The sequence below is a fragment of the Phyllostomus hastatus genome, unplaced genomic scaffold, assembly GCF_019186645.2.
Source record: "Phyllostomus hastatus isolate PE091 unplaced genomic scaffold, TTU_PhHast_1.1 phas_scaffold_93, whole genome shotgun sequence".
In the NCBI taxonomy this organism is placed as follows: Eukaryota; Metazoa; Chordata; class Mammalia; order Chiroptera; family Phyllostomidae; genus Phyllostomus; species Phyllostomus hastatus.
In genome coordinates, this window is record NW_025334042.1 from 13074889 (window position 1) to 13090362 (window position 15474).

Sequence of the window (15474 nt, forward strand, 5' to 3'; positions counted from 1 at the left end):
ATATCAAGGGAAGCACGGTGAGTGAAAAAAAATTCTAGAGAAGACATAGGCAGTAAAATCTCTGACATTTCCCTTAACACTGTTTTTCTGGTATATCTCCTTGAGCAAAGGCAACAAAAGAAAAAAATAACCAAATGGGACTACAACAAACTAAAGTTTTTGCTCAGCAAAGGAGACTATCAACAAAATGAGAAAACACTGCACTGAATGGAAGAAAATATTTTCCAGTGATACATTGGGTGAAGGGCTAATATCCAAAATTTATTTTTTTATTAATATTTTATTTATTTATTTTTAGAGAGGGAAGGGAGGGAGATAGAGAGAGAGAGAAACACCAATGTGCGGTTGCTGGGGGTCATGGCCTGTTGGGAACCGCCCTGACTGGTATCAGAAGCTGAAACCCCCGCCTAGCTAAGGCTAAGGGAACGCCCTTGGAACTGTAAGCCAGCAAGGAGATAAAAGCTTATCTTCCTGGCAGGAATGCTGCTTCTGCTGCTTTGTTCATAACTGAACCCCAAAAAGCTTGGTCGGTTAGCCAAAGACGGGTAAGATTCCCCACGGGGGAATGACCTAAGCCAGGCACGATCACTTTGGGAGGCCCCCCAAAAGAAGGACTTGGGGGGGCTGCAGCAAAAGGGGGGTGATGGACCCTCACTCCTCGGCTTTGACAAAGTCTGAGTTCTCAACGTCTGGAAGAAAATCTCCTTATCTCTCGGTTGCCTTAGTTCCCTTGCTCCACCTAAGCCTGAAACAATGACAGGGTGGTGCAGCTCGGTACTGAGAAGTGCGGGTTCCCCAGGGTGATCAGGCCTAAGAAAGAATATGTAAATTACTGTGAAACCTTCTTTGTTTAGAATGCTCTCAGTTGAATGAGAAGGGTCTTAGGAGGAAGTTATTTTGTTCCTCAGTTTTACAGCTCTTTGACCCCCAACTCAATAGACCGGGCAGAGTTCTTTGTTTTCTATAGTTCCTTACTTCCCCTAATGAGTACTGTACTTTACCTGAATTATTATGCAAAATGAGCCCAATAAAAGCAGGTATGGACTGTAAATCGGCGCGCTCCCCACTAGGGGGGGTGGCCATTCTGTCCCTACTTCCCCACAGAAACTAGTCTGTCTCTGTGCATGTTTTTTCTCGCGTGTTTATCGTCGAGCCATCCACAGCGTTCTGTGGTCACTGCTGGCCGGTGACCCACGTGCAACAATGGCCTGCAACCCAGGAATGTACCCTGGCTGGGAATTGAACCTGGGACACTTTGGTTCCCAGCCCGCACTCAATCCACTGAGCTACGCCAGCCAGGGCTAATATCCAAAATTTATAAAGAACACATACAACTCGATATTACAAAGACAAACAACCTAATTTAAAAATGGGCAGAAGACCTGAATAGACACTTCTACAAAGAGGACATACAGATGGCCAATACACATATAAAAAGATGCTCAATGTCACTAATTACCAGAAGAATGCAAGTTAAAAAAAAACCATGGTGACATATCACCTTACGCCTGTCAGAATTGCTATTATCAATAAATCAATGAACAACAAGTGTTGGTGAGGATGTGAGGAAAAGGGAATTATTGGTGAGATTGCAGATTGGTGAAGCCACTATGGAAAACAGTATACAGATTCCTCAAATAATCAAAAGTCAAACTGCCTTAAGACCCAGTGATTCCACTTCTGGGATATCCTAAGAATCCTGAAACACTCATTCAAAAGAATATGTGGATCCTAGGGTTATTGCAATATCATTTACAATAGTCAAGATATGGAAGCATCCATCCCAAGTGCCATCAATAGACAAGTGGATAAAAAATTGGTGGAACATACATACAATGGAATGTTACTTGGCCATAAAAAAATTCTTACCATTAGTGACAGCAAGGATGGTCCTTGAGGGTACTATGCCAAGTGAAATAAGTCAAACAGAAAGACAAATACCATATGATCTCACTTATATGTGGAATCTAAAGGACAAAGTAAAGAAATAAATACAATGAAATAGACTCACAAATACAGAGAACAGACCAATCAATGGTTGTCAGAAGGGTGGGAATTTGGGGGACTGGGTGAAAAAGGTGAAGGGATTAAGAAGTACAAATTGGTAGTCACAGAATAGTCTCAGGGATGTAGAGTACAGCACAGGGAATATACTCAATAATATTGTAATAACTATGTATGGTGCCAGGTGCGTACTTGAAATATCAGGGCAGGGAGACCACTTTGTAAAGCATACGATTGTCTAACACTAAACTATGCTGTACACCTGAAACTAATACAAAATAATAGTGAGTGTAAATTATAATTAAAAATCAAAATGTAAATAAAGGTTATACATTATATAATTAATTTATGTAATGTTCTAAAAATAACAAAGTTATAAAGATGGAGAACAGATTAACAACTGTCAGGTTTTTGAATGATTTGAGTGGAGAAGGTGTAGTTTAGTTATGAGGGGATAGCACCAGGGGAACGTGTGGTGATGGACCAGTTTTGTGCCTTGATTGTGGTGGTGGGCACACAGATCTTCAAGTGTAACAAAACTGCATAGAACCATAAACTGACACACACATACAAACAGTGAAGTATGCAAGAGCTCTGTACATTATACTGATGTCTATTTTTTGATTTCGTTATTGTACTATAGTCATGTAAGATGTTGCCATTGTAGTACATTTATGCAGGATGTTACAGGGTGGTGAAGAGTACACAGGACTTCTCTGTGCAATTTTTGTGGTTATTATTGCACCTTTGGTCAATCCATAATTACTTTAAAATAATTAAAAATACCTCATTTCAACTAAAATATTTCATTGACTCCACATTATTTTCAAAAAAATTATCTAATATCCTTAATCTTGTTCAAAAGGCCCTTCATGCTGTGAAGTTTTATATTATTTCTGGGAAATATAGAGAAAAACTAAATATTTTTATATTCATTTTTTGGGAAAATTTTGGGTACTATGTGATAAAGAAACAATGGAACAAAATATAGCAAATCATAAAAATATTTATAAAATGTGGGCCCTTAATTTTTTAAAAAATGCTTTTACTTAGCCCTCATTGTTTGATGATATATAACTTTCTTTTATATTACTACTCTACTATGGAATAAAGAAAACCATCCAAACACTCTCCAGGAGAGAGCCTAGGTTTCTAGTTGTATGATTGTATTAATTAGTCTCATAGTAAAATCAAAGATCACCTTTGGTCTGAGCATAGAAGATGTAAGTTATTTTATCTTTTGAGACTTGGAGTAAGAGTTTACAGAAGAGGTAATATTTGAGCTGGATCTCAATTACAAATAACATGAGAGTAGCACTTCTGTGAATACATATACAGGGTTTATGATACTTTGGGAAAAGTCATTAGCAAGTACTCTGTGGGAGAAACCTAGTTTATGCCATCAGAAGATAAGCCTAAAATATTGTGGCTCCAGATACTGAAGAAGCATAGAAAGTATTAAGAACTTTAAAGCAGTAGGGTAACAATAAATCTATGTTTCGCAAATATATATACATTGTTATGTGAAATAAAGATTGGGGAAGGGAGACATAAAATTTAGAGACAAGTGCAGAGGGTATTATAGTACAAGAATATGAAAGATAGAAAAGTATAATTACAGAGATAATTAGAAGTAAAACATAATTCAAAAAATTGTGTTTCTTTCTAATTGATAGACTTTGAAGAATTGTTAATTAATTAAAATGAGATAAGGAAAATGAGGAAGACAGAAATCTCTAATGTGTGTTTTTAAAAGTAGATAGCAATATCATTAATGAAGATAATAGTAATAGTCATAAGAATTAGTATTAGCAATAATATAAATATTCTTAGTGGTATGAGTAGCAATAATAGTAAATGAATACTGTATCACAAACACTAACCTAAATAATGTCACCATCATTTATTAAGTAACTGAATAAGTATGTAAATTTTGTGAGGCTTAATTTCTTCATCTTCAATAAGGATAAGACTATCTGTCATATAAATCAAATGATATAAAATATCTTCATTTTTTTAAATTTAGAAACAAGTTCAAGGTCACTTATCTGGTAAATGTAGAGTCAGGGTACAATTTCTAATTGTCCTATCTGTAAACCGAACAGAAGATAGTGAGTGGGGAAGAATCAGAGAGCTCACGTTGGAACAAAAATCATAATGGTGATGACAACAAGAAATACTTTTGAGTCCTTGTTATGAATAGGACATTGTTCTAAGTATTTTACATGTATTAATTCAGCTATTGCGATTAAGAAGCCTGTAAGTTAAACACTGTTGTTATCATCCCAATATAGCTGAGCGGTGGCCCCCAGACAGTTGCATCTGTTACCTAACCCCAGGAAACTGTGAATGTGATTTTAAGTGTAAAGAGATATTTTTAGATGTAGTTAAATTAAATACTTTGAGATAAGATCATCCTAGATCATACAGGTTGTTCCCTAAATGTGTTTTTATGAGAGAGCTGGAGAGAAAGCCATGGGAAGACAGAGGTGGAGAGACTGAAGTGATGCAGGTGCAGAGATGCTGACAGACACCAGAAACCGGAAGAGGCAGGGAAGGACTCTCCCTTAGAGACTGCAGAGGGAGTACAGCCCTGCCAACACTTTGATTTCAGACTTCTGGCCCCCAAAACTATGGGATACTTTCTGTTATTTCAAGTCACCTAGTTTGTGATAATGTGTTATAAAATTCTGTGGAAACTAATATACCAATTATCAATTTATTGCTCCTTATAACCTCCCAACCCAACCACACCTATGGGTTCTGTGAGAATGGAGATGGGCTCTTTAGAAATGTCTGCTTTACAATCGTCACCATACTAAGTCCCACCAATAGAGGCACTAGAGAGAGACTACAGGAAGAATGGGCTTCTCTCCTTGTTCTCCTTTTCTCTTCTCCTTGTCTCTTCTTCTTCTCCCTCTTTTTCCTTTGTCTCTTCCTTCTCTCTCCCCTTCATTCCCCTTCCCCTTCTTTCCTCCTGTCCCCACTCCTTCTCCTCCTTCTCCTTTTCTTCTTCTCCTTTTCTTTCTCTTTCCCCTTTACCTTCTCCATTCCCCCTTCTCCCTCACCTCCTGCTCCCTCTTTCTTCTTGCTTTGATTGTATGCCTACCATTGGTTTAGGTAAACATTAAGTGGAGCTGTCTCACATTGAGTTTCAGCTGCACGTCTGTGGAGGATTTCCACTGAGACTCCAAGATATCTCCAAGAATAGATTTTCCAGTCTTCAACTGCCAGCAACCCCCACCCCAGAGAGTAACTTCTTGTTTGCTGAATCTGGCTGCACTTCTCCACCCAACAGCCTCTGCCCAAAGTATGTGAATCAACTCTTGCTTAATACCAGCCAGAGACCTTCTCCACAATCCATTTGGCTCTAACCCTATTCTCTAATGATAGATGAATCACAACCTTAAGTACTCATATTCACTCCTTAGGTACTCTCCTCAACCCTAGGGTATTGTTTAGAGTTCTAAGTACCCTTTATAGGTAATCCCTTCATTAGAGGTCATAATTCTTTATATGAAAGATTCTTTTTTCAAATTACCATGTGGTTCTTCTCTCCTGAGTAGCCCCTGGCTGATACATCCATTTAACATATGAGGAAATTTATGCACAGAAATGTTAATTGACTTGCCCAAGTTCACACAGCTATTAGTTATTAACTCAAGTTGTCTGGTTCCAGCATACATAGCTGCTAAATTGGAAAAAAACTGACAGAGTAAACTAGATATTTTGCATATTGAATTAGACATAGCTAAAATTATCATTATTAAACAAAACACTTGCTGTTATTGTTTCCTTTACTCACCACTATGCTCTCAATAATTCACTTCTGGTCACCAAATGAAATAAATAATCATGAAATTACTAATATGCACACTGAGGAATTACACAAAATTTCATGAAAGTTCTAGGTCCTTATCCCTGATGAATTTCAAACTTAAGATAAATAGGCCCTGGCTGGCATAGCTCAGTGGACTGAGCATGGGCTGCGAACCAAAGTGGTGCAGGTTCGATTCCCAGCTAGGGTACATGCCTGTGTTGCAGGCCATAACCCCCAGCAACCGCATATTGTTGTTTCTCTCTCTCTCTCTTTCCCCCTCCCTTCCCTCTCTAAAAATAAATAAATAAAATCTTTTTTAAAAAAAGATAAATAAAGATAGCTTACTACATAGATGCCTAAAGATAAAGTTAAAATTAGATTAATTACAATGATATCAAAGATAAAATTTATATACCATTTTGGCTTTGTTGAATAACTCAGGAAAAATAAGAGCTTACTGACATGGAGAAAATACTGAACATATGCCCAAACTTTGAGGAAATGTTCCTACTCTGAGCCAGGAAAAAGGCCACTGTTGTGTTTTTCACAGCAGCTTCCTTTTTAGGTTCCTGCTAAAGGATGAATGAGATAAATGATACTTGCATTTGGAGTTGAAAAGCTGAGATCAGATGACCTATTAGCTCTGTCATCATAAAGCGGGGATGAGAACTGTGATAGAATACATGTCTTGAAGAGAATATTATGAACTTTAATTCAGAGAAGGTTATTCACTAGACAACACTGTAGAATATGAAAGAATATATTTCTATTCAGTGAAAATATATCTTATTTCCTTATATTAAGCTCTGCTGTAAAGTGTGTCATGGTTCTAAAATCCAGACTCTATATGAGGTTATAAAAAACAAATGAGTAGGAGAGTGATTAGTAAACTTTCATTCTTTAGTTTTGTGCCTTTATTCTTTGCCCTCTATAGGAAAGAGATTCTAAATATATTTCATTGACTTATTAATTTCCTAGCCTTGACTTAGAATCCATTTTTATAGCTTCATAACTCTTTGGGTTTGTAGCATAAAAATAGATATCATAGACACTTAAAGATCTCTTTAAATCATTTGCGAAACTGGGCAGGATAGATTAGATCCCATTTCGACCACTTATATAAGTACAACTATAAATTATATATAACAGTTTCCACAGTAGACTGCTCTCTCATCCTGCGATCTTCATTTTCCAGGACAACAGCTATAAAATCTTTTGCTATGCTATAAACCTGTAGTAGTTTCAGTATTTTTTAAAAATATACAATATACAAAAAATTAAAAAAACACACACAGCCTGATAAGAGTATATTTTCTTAACATCAAAAGAATAACAAATGTAAATAGTTATTCAAAGTTTAAGAAAAGTTGTGTTTGTATTCTTGCAGCTATTCATTATTTAAAAGCAGAGTAACAATTTCCTTGAGTTTGATGGGGAGAAGCCTTTGCCTACTTCTGATATTCTCTTCCTATTTAATATTTGAGTTTCTTCTCACAACCACGTTCCCTTATTTGTGTGTGTGTGTATATATATATATACACACACACACAAATTTCATCATATATATATATGATGAAATGCATTTGAATCAGAATTATTGCTTTACTATTCATCATGGCAATATTGAGAAAATTACTTAATTTATTTTCTTTTCTCCTAAGATTTATACTACCCACATCAAAGTATTGTGAAAATAAAACAAATGAGATAATTTAAAATATTTTGTAGAGTACTTAACACAAATCACACACATTATGAATAACAATAGGTACTACTGCTATTGCTTTTGTTATTATAAGATCTCAAATGGCTTTAATCAATAGCCATTTAGGGAAAAAAGTCAACTCTCAGTTTATCACAACCATATTTATTTTGAGAGCTCTGAATCCTAACGACTAGACCACCAGGGAACTTCCCATATTTATTTTGATTTGGCTAGCTAAGGTGCTGCTCAAAGACTTCCTTAGATAAAAAATGAAGATGATAACCCCATTTGAAAATAAAATGATTAAAAAGTCATTCATAAATATGTATATTGTCATATATAAATATAAACATGAAAGTTATATATAATTGTATACATACATACTATTAGTGATAGTTAAAAAGTTTAAAGTTAATATAGAATGTTTCTCTTATTTTCAAATATTATAATCAGAAGGCTATTATTTATAAAAAAGAAAACTTTGCACTCCAAAATAAAATTCATTCACATAAGCAAGTACCATAATTACTTAATGGCTGGAAGTATTACAAAAGATTAGGACAAAAATTGACCTATCCACTTAGATATAATGACTAAGTACAGACCTTACCTTGAGATTCTGAAAACATAATTTCCACAGTGAAATATATAATTTTTAAGTTTTACATTATGGGACAATACCATCTTAGTTATATATTATTCAACATGGTCTTGAAGTATTACCAAATATTGGAAGATGAAAAAAAATAAAATTTCAACTTAGTATCCTTTCATTTTGCTTAGAGAAACCTACAAAAACATGATGAGAAACCATTTAACAAGACATCAATTACTGGAAGGAAAAAAAAAAACCATTAGTTCTAGAGTGTCTGAAGAACTTGGTTTTCAGGAGAATCCATTTACAATCCTCAAACTGACACTGACTCCATTAGAAGCCAAGTGTAAGTAAATGATCAAGCTTAACAGAAGTGCTTAAAGAGGCATAAATCAGAAGGAGTTTGAAAGTGAGGGGATTGTTAAGGTTAACTGTTGTAAGATAAGGAGGTGAGAAACCTTGACAGAGCAACAAGATAGTTATCACTACTTTAAGGTAAAAATCATTACTTTAGAAGGGGAATTTAATTTGTTCCTAAATAAAAGAAGATTGATTTTCGTTTTCATTTTGTAGGTTTTATTTTCCTATTGAAATTCCAAGCTGGAGATTTAAGGTTGTTGGAAAGGATAGAAATACTGACATATTGGAAAAACTTTGTTGAGAAAAATTCATAAGTATATATATATGTGATATATCATATATGTATAATATATATAATGTATAATATAATATATATTATACATATAATATTATATATAATATATAATTAATATATATATTTGTGTCCATTAAGAATTTAAAAATACAAGCCCACTGTTAATTTAAAAATAATCAGCAATCTATTTTCATTTTAATTTACACCACTATTATGCATGAAACACTGGATATCTTCATGCAATTAGGACAATTAATAAGAGAGAGATAAATCCAAGGAGTTGCCAACCTTTTATGTACAAGTTTAGCTGAACTCAGTTATTTTGCTAGTGTAAGTAATGACTGATAATGGCAAAATGATAGTAGTAAGATATTAAGTTTTTATATGTATTTCTAAAAGGAATTAGGAGACAATTTTCAAGGTGGGGATCAGAATTCAAATAGCTCTTTCCTAATTAACTGGGAAGAGTTTCAATTACTTTAGTAGAACCTATTCCTCAAGTCATAATGGAACTAAATTGATAGGAAAACAATACATAGAAAAATATAACTAAAATAGAATACTGAGTCAGCCAAGTCCACAGTGTAAATAGTTCTCTCCCTTTCCCTCTCTCTTGATTTTAAAGCAAATATTACAATTGTGGGCAAAATTCAGTTAAACTTTTATTTTTAAAATTATACAATAAAAAATAACATCACTTCTGTACCTACTTTGGGCTAGGTACTGTATTAAACACTGAAAATTCAAATGTGAATTAAATATATCTTCTGTTCTCAAGAAATTCAGTTTACGAACATGTCAAATACTGAATATCTTTCTATACAATGTGTTAAATACAGCACTACATTATCCTAATGGAAAAAATATAATAAAGATTATTGTTGGGAACCACCCTGTCTGTTTTCAGAAGCTGTAAAAACCCCCCATGGCTAAGGCCAAGTGAGCAACCTTTGGACCATAAGCCAATAAGAAGACAAAGCTTATCTCCCTAACAGGGGTGCTGCCTCTGATCCTTTTACTTCACCCTGCCTGGTCCTCAGTGCATGATTGGTTAGCAAATTACTGGTAAGATTTCTCAAGAGAGGAACAATCTAAGACACGCACAATCACAGGGGAGCCCAGGGAAAGACTTGGGGGGCTATAGCAAAAGGGGTTGATGGACCCTAGCCCCTTGGCTTTGACATAGCCTGAGTCCTCATTCTGTCTTAGAGAAGTCTCCTAATCTCTTAGCTGCCTGACTTAAGCCTGAAACCATGACAGAGGTTGGTGCAGCTCTGTGCTGGAAGGGGCAGGTTCCCCAGGGTGATCAGGCCTAACTAAGAAAGAACACATAAAATCCTGTGAAACCTGTTTTGCTAAGAATGCTCTCAATTAAATGATAAGAGTCTTAGCAAGAAATGAGTTTGTTTCCCAAAGTTTTGTAGCCCTTTAGCTAATAGACTCTGACTCAGAGCAAGCCCTTGTAGTTCTTTGTACGTTATCTATGGTTTGATCCTTACTGCCTGACAATGATTAATGAGCTTTACCTGTATTCCTGTGCAAAATGAACCCAATAAAAGCCCATTGAGGAAAAAGCTCTTGGCCCTTCTCCTTTGAGAGATAGACCACCTTTCCTCCCCAAGAAGATCACGTCTTGGTAGACTTATTTTCATCCATGGCAGCCGGGAGTGCCCTGCGAAAGGAACTCCCTACCAGGTTATATTTAAAATAAACATAAGATAATTTCTTATTTTCATTTCTCCATTACCACCATCACTGTCAAAAAGTTTCATAATGTAGCATGTAATATGAAATTAAGCTCAATGAAAATGGCTTTACAAAACTTTTACAACTGTCTCAAACTTGCATATGGTAGAATCAATAAATTTTTCACTTTTTATAATGGAATGATCACAACCTGGTACTGCTATATTACATCAGTGCTCCTTTCCACCTACCCTCCATCTCTTGTGTCTGTAGGTTATTCTACTAACCTTTGCATCCATTTTCAAGAATGTCATGACACACAAGAGGCTTGGCCACTGCTACAGAAGTGCTAGTCATTTCAACCATCAATCATTCTTCATTTACATTCTGAATTCAGGGCTTTTGCATTCACTATCAAGTTGAACTTCTTTAGAAGAATACTCCATCCAGGGTTGTAGCTGAATCCTGGGACGGTTAAAATTCAGAGAGAGATTCATAGCCTACATAGGCTACTAAACAGCCTACCTGAAGACATGAGTCGGCTGGTGAGATGCTGGAGTTAATTTTCTTGTCAAATTAATGGCCAGTTGAATTTACCTCCCACCCTTCTACTCTTTCAGCATTCTCTAATATGAGTGCCCTTAAACCATCATTATATTCTACTTTGTTCCTCTCCTTTAACTTCCATGGTTGAAATGGGTGATATGATATTTCATCCAATTTCACTTACACTGACTTATTACCTATGTACTGGAATCTTTATATACCCTCTATCTTTACAACCCATTACACCAGTATGCCCATGCCTGCCGTTATATTCACCTGAATCCTAACCCTATCTATCTACACAGAGGTTTATTTTATTAGAGTTTACCATGTATGAGACAAAAACATAAAATTACTACCATAAAATTCCACATATAAGTGAAATCATATGGTCTTTGTCTTTCTCTGACTGGCTTATTTCACTTAGCATAATGTTCTCCAGGTCCATACCACATAGTCACAAATGGTAAAATTTTCTTCTCTTCTATGACTGAGTAGTATTCCATTATGTAAAGATTTTAGTTGTTTTATCCACTCATCTACTGATGGACACTTGGGCTGCTTCCATAACTTGGTGATTGTAAATAACGCTGCAGTGAACACAAGGGTGTTTATATTCTTTCAGATTATTATTTTTGGTTTCCTCTGATAGACTCCCAGTAAAATAGAGACAGACAAATGGGGAGTAGGATGACAGCTAGTATGCAGAGGGGGATTAGGTGATAGAGGGGTTGAGGAAAAAGGAAATAGGACTCATGGACATGGGCACCAGTGTGGTCACTGCTGTGGTGAAGGGGGTATAAGGGAATTAAATGATAATGGAAAATAAAATATATTTTTTAAAAGAAAAATAATACTACCATGAAAAGTAGCATGAAAAAACCATCAATATAATGTATATTATACTTCATAAAGCACAAATTCTGGAGCCACGTGGCCTAGATTTGAATCCAAGATTTGTCCTTTATTAGTTATGTGCACTTGGGCAATTTGCTTAACTCTTGTCTTCTGACTTCTTACTTGATATGGTCAAGCCACCAAGGAAAAAGGCTATAAAAGCCTACAAACATCTTAGAGCAAACTGGGACACTTCCTGTGATGTTTGTAAACCTCTCCATCCAGAGATCTTGAGAAACTGCAGCATGCTTGAAGATGGGTTTACCTGATGGGAAAACTTACCATTTCTTGAGAGCAGCAAATGGGGACACAGTGTGAATCCTACATTAGTGGTAGGGAGCAAGCAGGACTTGGGGGCCATGGAGATCATGGAAAAGGAGATCAGGATAAGGTTGGCATCAAAGCCTCCACCTGGTATCTGAGCTATCTTGGTTTACCTGTTCCGGTTATGGTTGGGAAGGAGTTAAGGAAATCCAACATTCTTCCCATATATACTCTGTTCGTGGAATTCCCAGTGTATTCATCCCATCATAGGTTCTTATATGCTTACAGTCATGAACACTCCAATAGCAGGGACTAGAGTAGCAACTGATACCACAACAAACTTAAATTATCCTTTCACCTGTATTTAGCCAAGCATGGAACTAATAGATTTGGCAAAATAAATAAATAAAAGCCAGAGTGACTAATGGGGGCAACAGACATAGGTCCTTCACTTAAAAATGTACCAGCAACATCCCCTTTTAATAGGAGTCCAGGGCTTTCATAACGGAATAGAAGTGCATATACAACTAGTTCAAGTTCTGCAAATAAGAGATTCAGCAGAACTGGCTTTTTCTTGAAGAACTTCAAAGCTTGTCCCACTACAAAAACAGTGGTCCCACTATGTGTCAGAGAGATGGACAATGTATCTAAGACTAAGGAGGCATAGCAATGTGGAATGGAGAGAAGAAAGTGGAGAGCTGCAGATCACTAGTATTGCAATATCTGAGACCAAAGAGACAGTAACTTTGGAAGTCTGTTAAATAGGAGCCAGGGCAGAAAGCTGCAATGAAGACTGGAGATCAGGAATATCCTTATATAGCCAATTTCAGCTTTTCATGAATGTAATTTAAACAAATAGTATAAAAGAAAACCATACATTCTCAGAATGAAATGCTATTTTCTGCTTTAGTTTCCATTTCCCACAGCCCTCACAGTGGATTTTGTCATGTAAACTATGCTGAAGCTTGATATTTGAGTCCCCAGTCATGTAGGGAACCATCTTACACCTGTGCTCACAAAACCAATATGAGCACTCCCCTTTGCCTCAACCCCGGCATGGTTTAGTTCCCCAAGACTTTGAGTTGCGAAGCAGGAAGAGAACACCTTTGAGGCTATTCAGGGGAATGAAAAGAGTAGATCAGCACTTGCAGCCAATTAATAGGAAAGACTATTACTTAGATCTTCACAATCCAGTATCACAACTGTTAGCCACCTGTAGCTTTTTAGATTTCCCTTTATTAAAATGACAGAGAATTAAAAATCCAAGTCCTCAGTATAAGTTAGGTATATGAGGGAACACCCAAAAAGGATTTATTTATAAAAACTTTTGTATTTATTCCTACATGTGTAAACCTCAGTCACCTTCAAAATACTCTCCATTTGATGTAATACACCTATCAAGACTTTTTTCCACTGCTTAAAACAGGTTTTGAACTCATCAATTTTGATGTCTTTTAGTGCTTACAACATTTTTTGTTTCACCTCTTCCACATCAGCAAAATGTTTCCCTTTAAAGACTTTTTTTCATCCAGGGAAACAAACAAACAAAAAAGTCACTCAGGGTATAATCAGGTAAAGAGGAAGGGTGGGGCATGGATGGTGGGCATGTTATTTTTGGTCAAAAACTGCTGAACACTCAGTGCAGTGTGGACAGGAGTGCTTATAAATTACCCACCATAAAATGAGCAAATGCATTGAAAGAGTCTTCCAAAAATATTCCCTGAAGCCAAACACAGCCTCTCAGAACAATGCCAGTTGGTATAATGATACAGATATGTTCCTAGAACAGTCACCTTGTTGGGGAAGTCTGTACTACAAGGGACCTGCCCTCAGAAAGTAATTCCGTTTTTTGGATTTTCTCTCACATTTTATGCACTCAACAGCAAATGCAGTTAGTGGTTACCTATTAACTAAATTTACTGCATATTTTTATCATTGCAGAAAGTTCTTTCAACAACATCAATTTAGATGTAGCAATTCCACTCCTATGTATCCACCTTGGAGAAACCCTCATACATGTGTTCAATGAGTCAAATGTGAGAATATTTGTATCAGATGCACTTGTAATGGAAAAACACTAGAAATCACCAAAATGTCCATCAAGAGGAGAATTTATAAATTATAATGGTAAATTTTCAAAAGGTAGTAGAAGAATACCTGTAGTGTAGTTTCCTTGTTACACCAGTTAAAAAACAAAATCAAACAATAAATTGTTTAGGATAAACATTTGGTAAAATTGTAGAAAAAACAAGGAAAGGAGAAACAAAATTCAAAATACTGATTTCTCTGGGGTGGGTAGTATGAAGATGTGTTCAGGGAGATATGCAGAGACATCAGTTTTGTTGGTAATTATTCTCTGTTTCTCAAACAAGGTTATGGGTTATGATTGGCATATTATTGTATTTTTTCATCCTTTGATATTTCTGTCAGGATGGCCTGACAATCACTGTTAGTCAGGTAGCAATTGTGATGCAATTTGTTTTTTTTTTTGTTCCCTTCAAAATACCTTACCCAAAATGATTTGTCTATGTTTTTCTTTTTATGCATGCATAAAAATGATGTAACTCAAGAATCTGTCTATCTGAAAATCTTTTTTAAATGTGTATTTTAAAATCCTAAGTTGTAAAGGTTGGGACCCAGAGCAGACTTTCCCCTAATTTCCCACAATGCATATTAATCATTTTAAATTAAAATCGCTTTAGAAGCAGCAGGAATAGGAGGAGCTCTCTGACTTACCTCTGTTTCACCAAATTCAGGAAATAAATCTCCCTATGAAAGTGACCCCCCCCCCATTATAAAAGAGCTAAGGAGCAATTTCAACCTTGTCACTGGAGACAGAAAATCCAGAGCTGTGAAGCTTGTATAAACAAACCCCTGTTAATTTTACTAACCACCCTAAGCCTACATTCTACTTAAATCCTTACTAAGTACTCCAAAACTTATGCTCCTTTGTCTTGTCAAATCCCCACAAATTCATTGTTTTTTATGGAAAGAATATCTAAATGGTGTGCTCTATATTTCTTGATAATTCACACAAAATTATACTTTTAATTCTCCTAGGTACACATAATGAAACTTGGGTTTTTCTCTTGTTACTCTGTCTCGTGCTAGTTTTATTACTACTCAGGAAAAGTAAAAGGAATTCCCTCTCCCCAACACACACAGGCACACACACACCATAATGATTAAGGAAGAAAAATGACTGAATTTTATTTTATTTTAATTTATTTTTATTGTATTTTTCCATTACCATTTATTCCCCTTATACCCCTTTATTCCTTCTTTCAATTCTGCCCACCTTC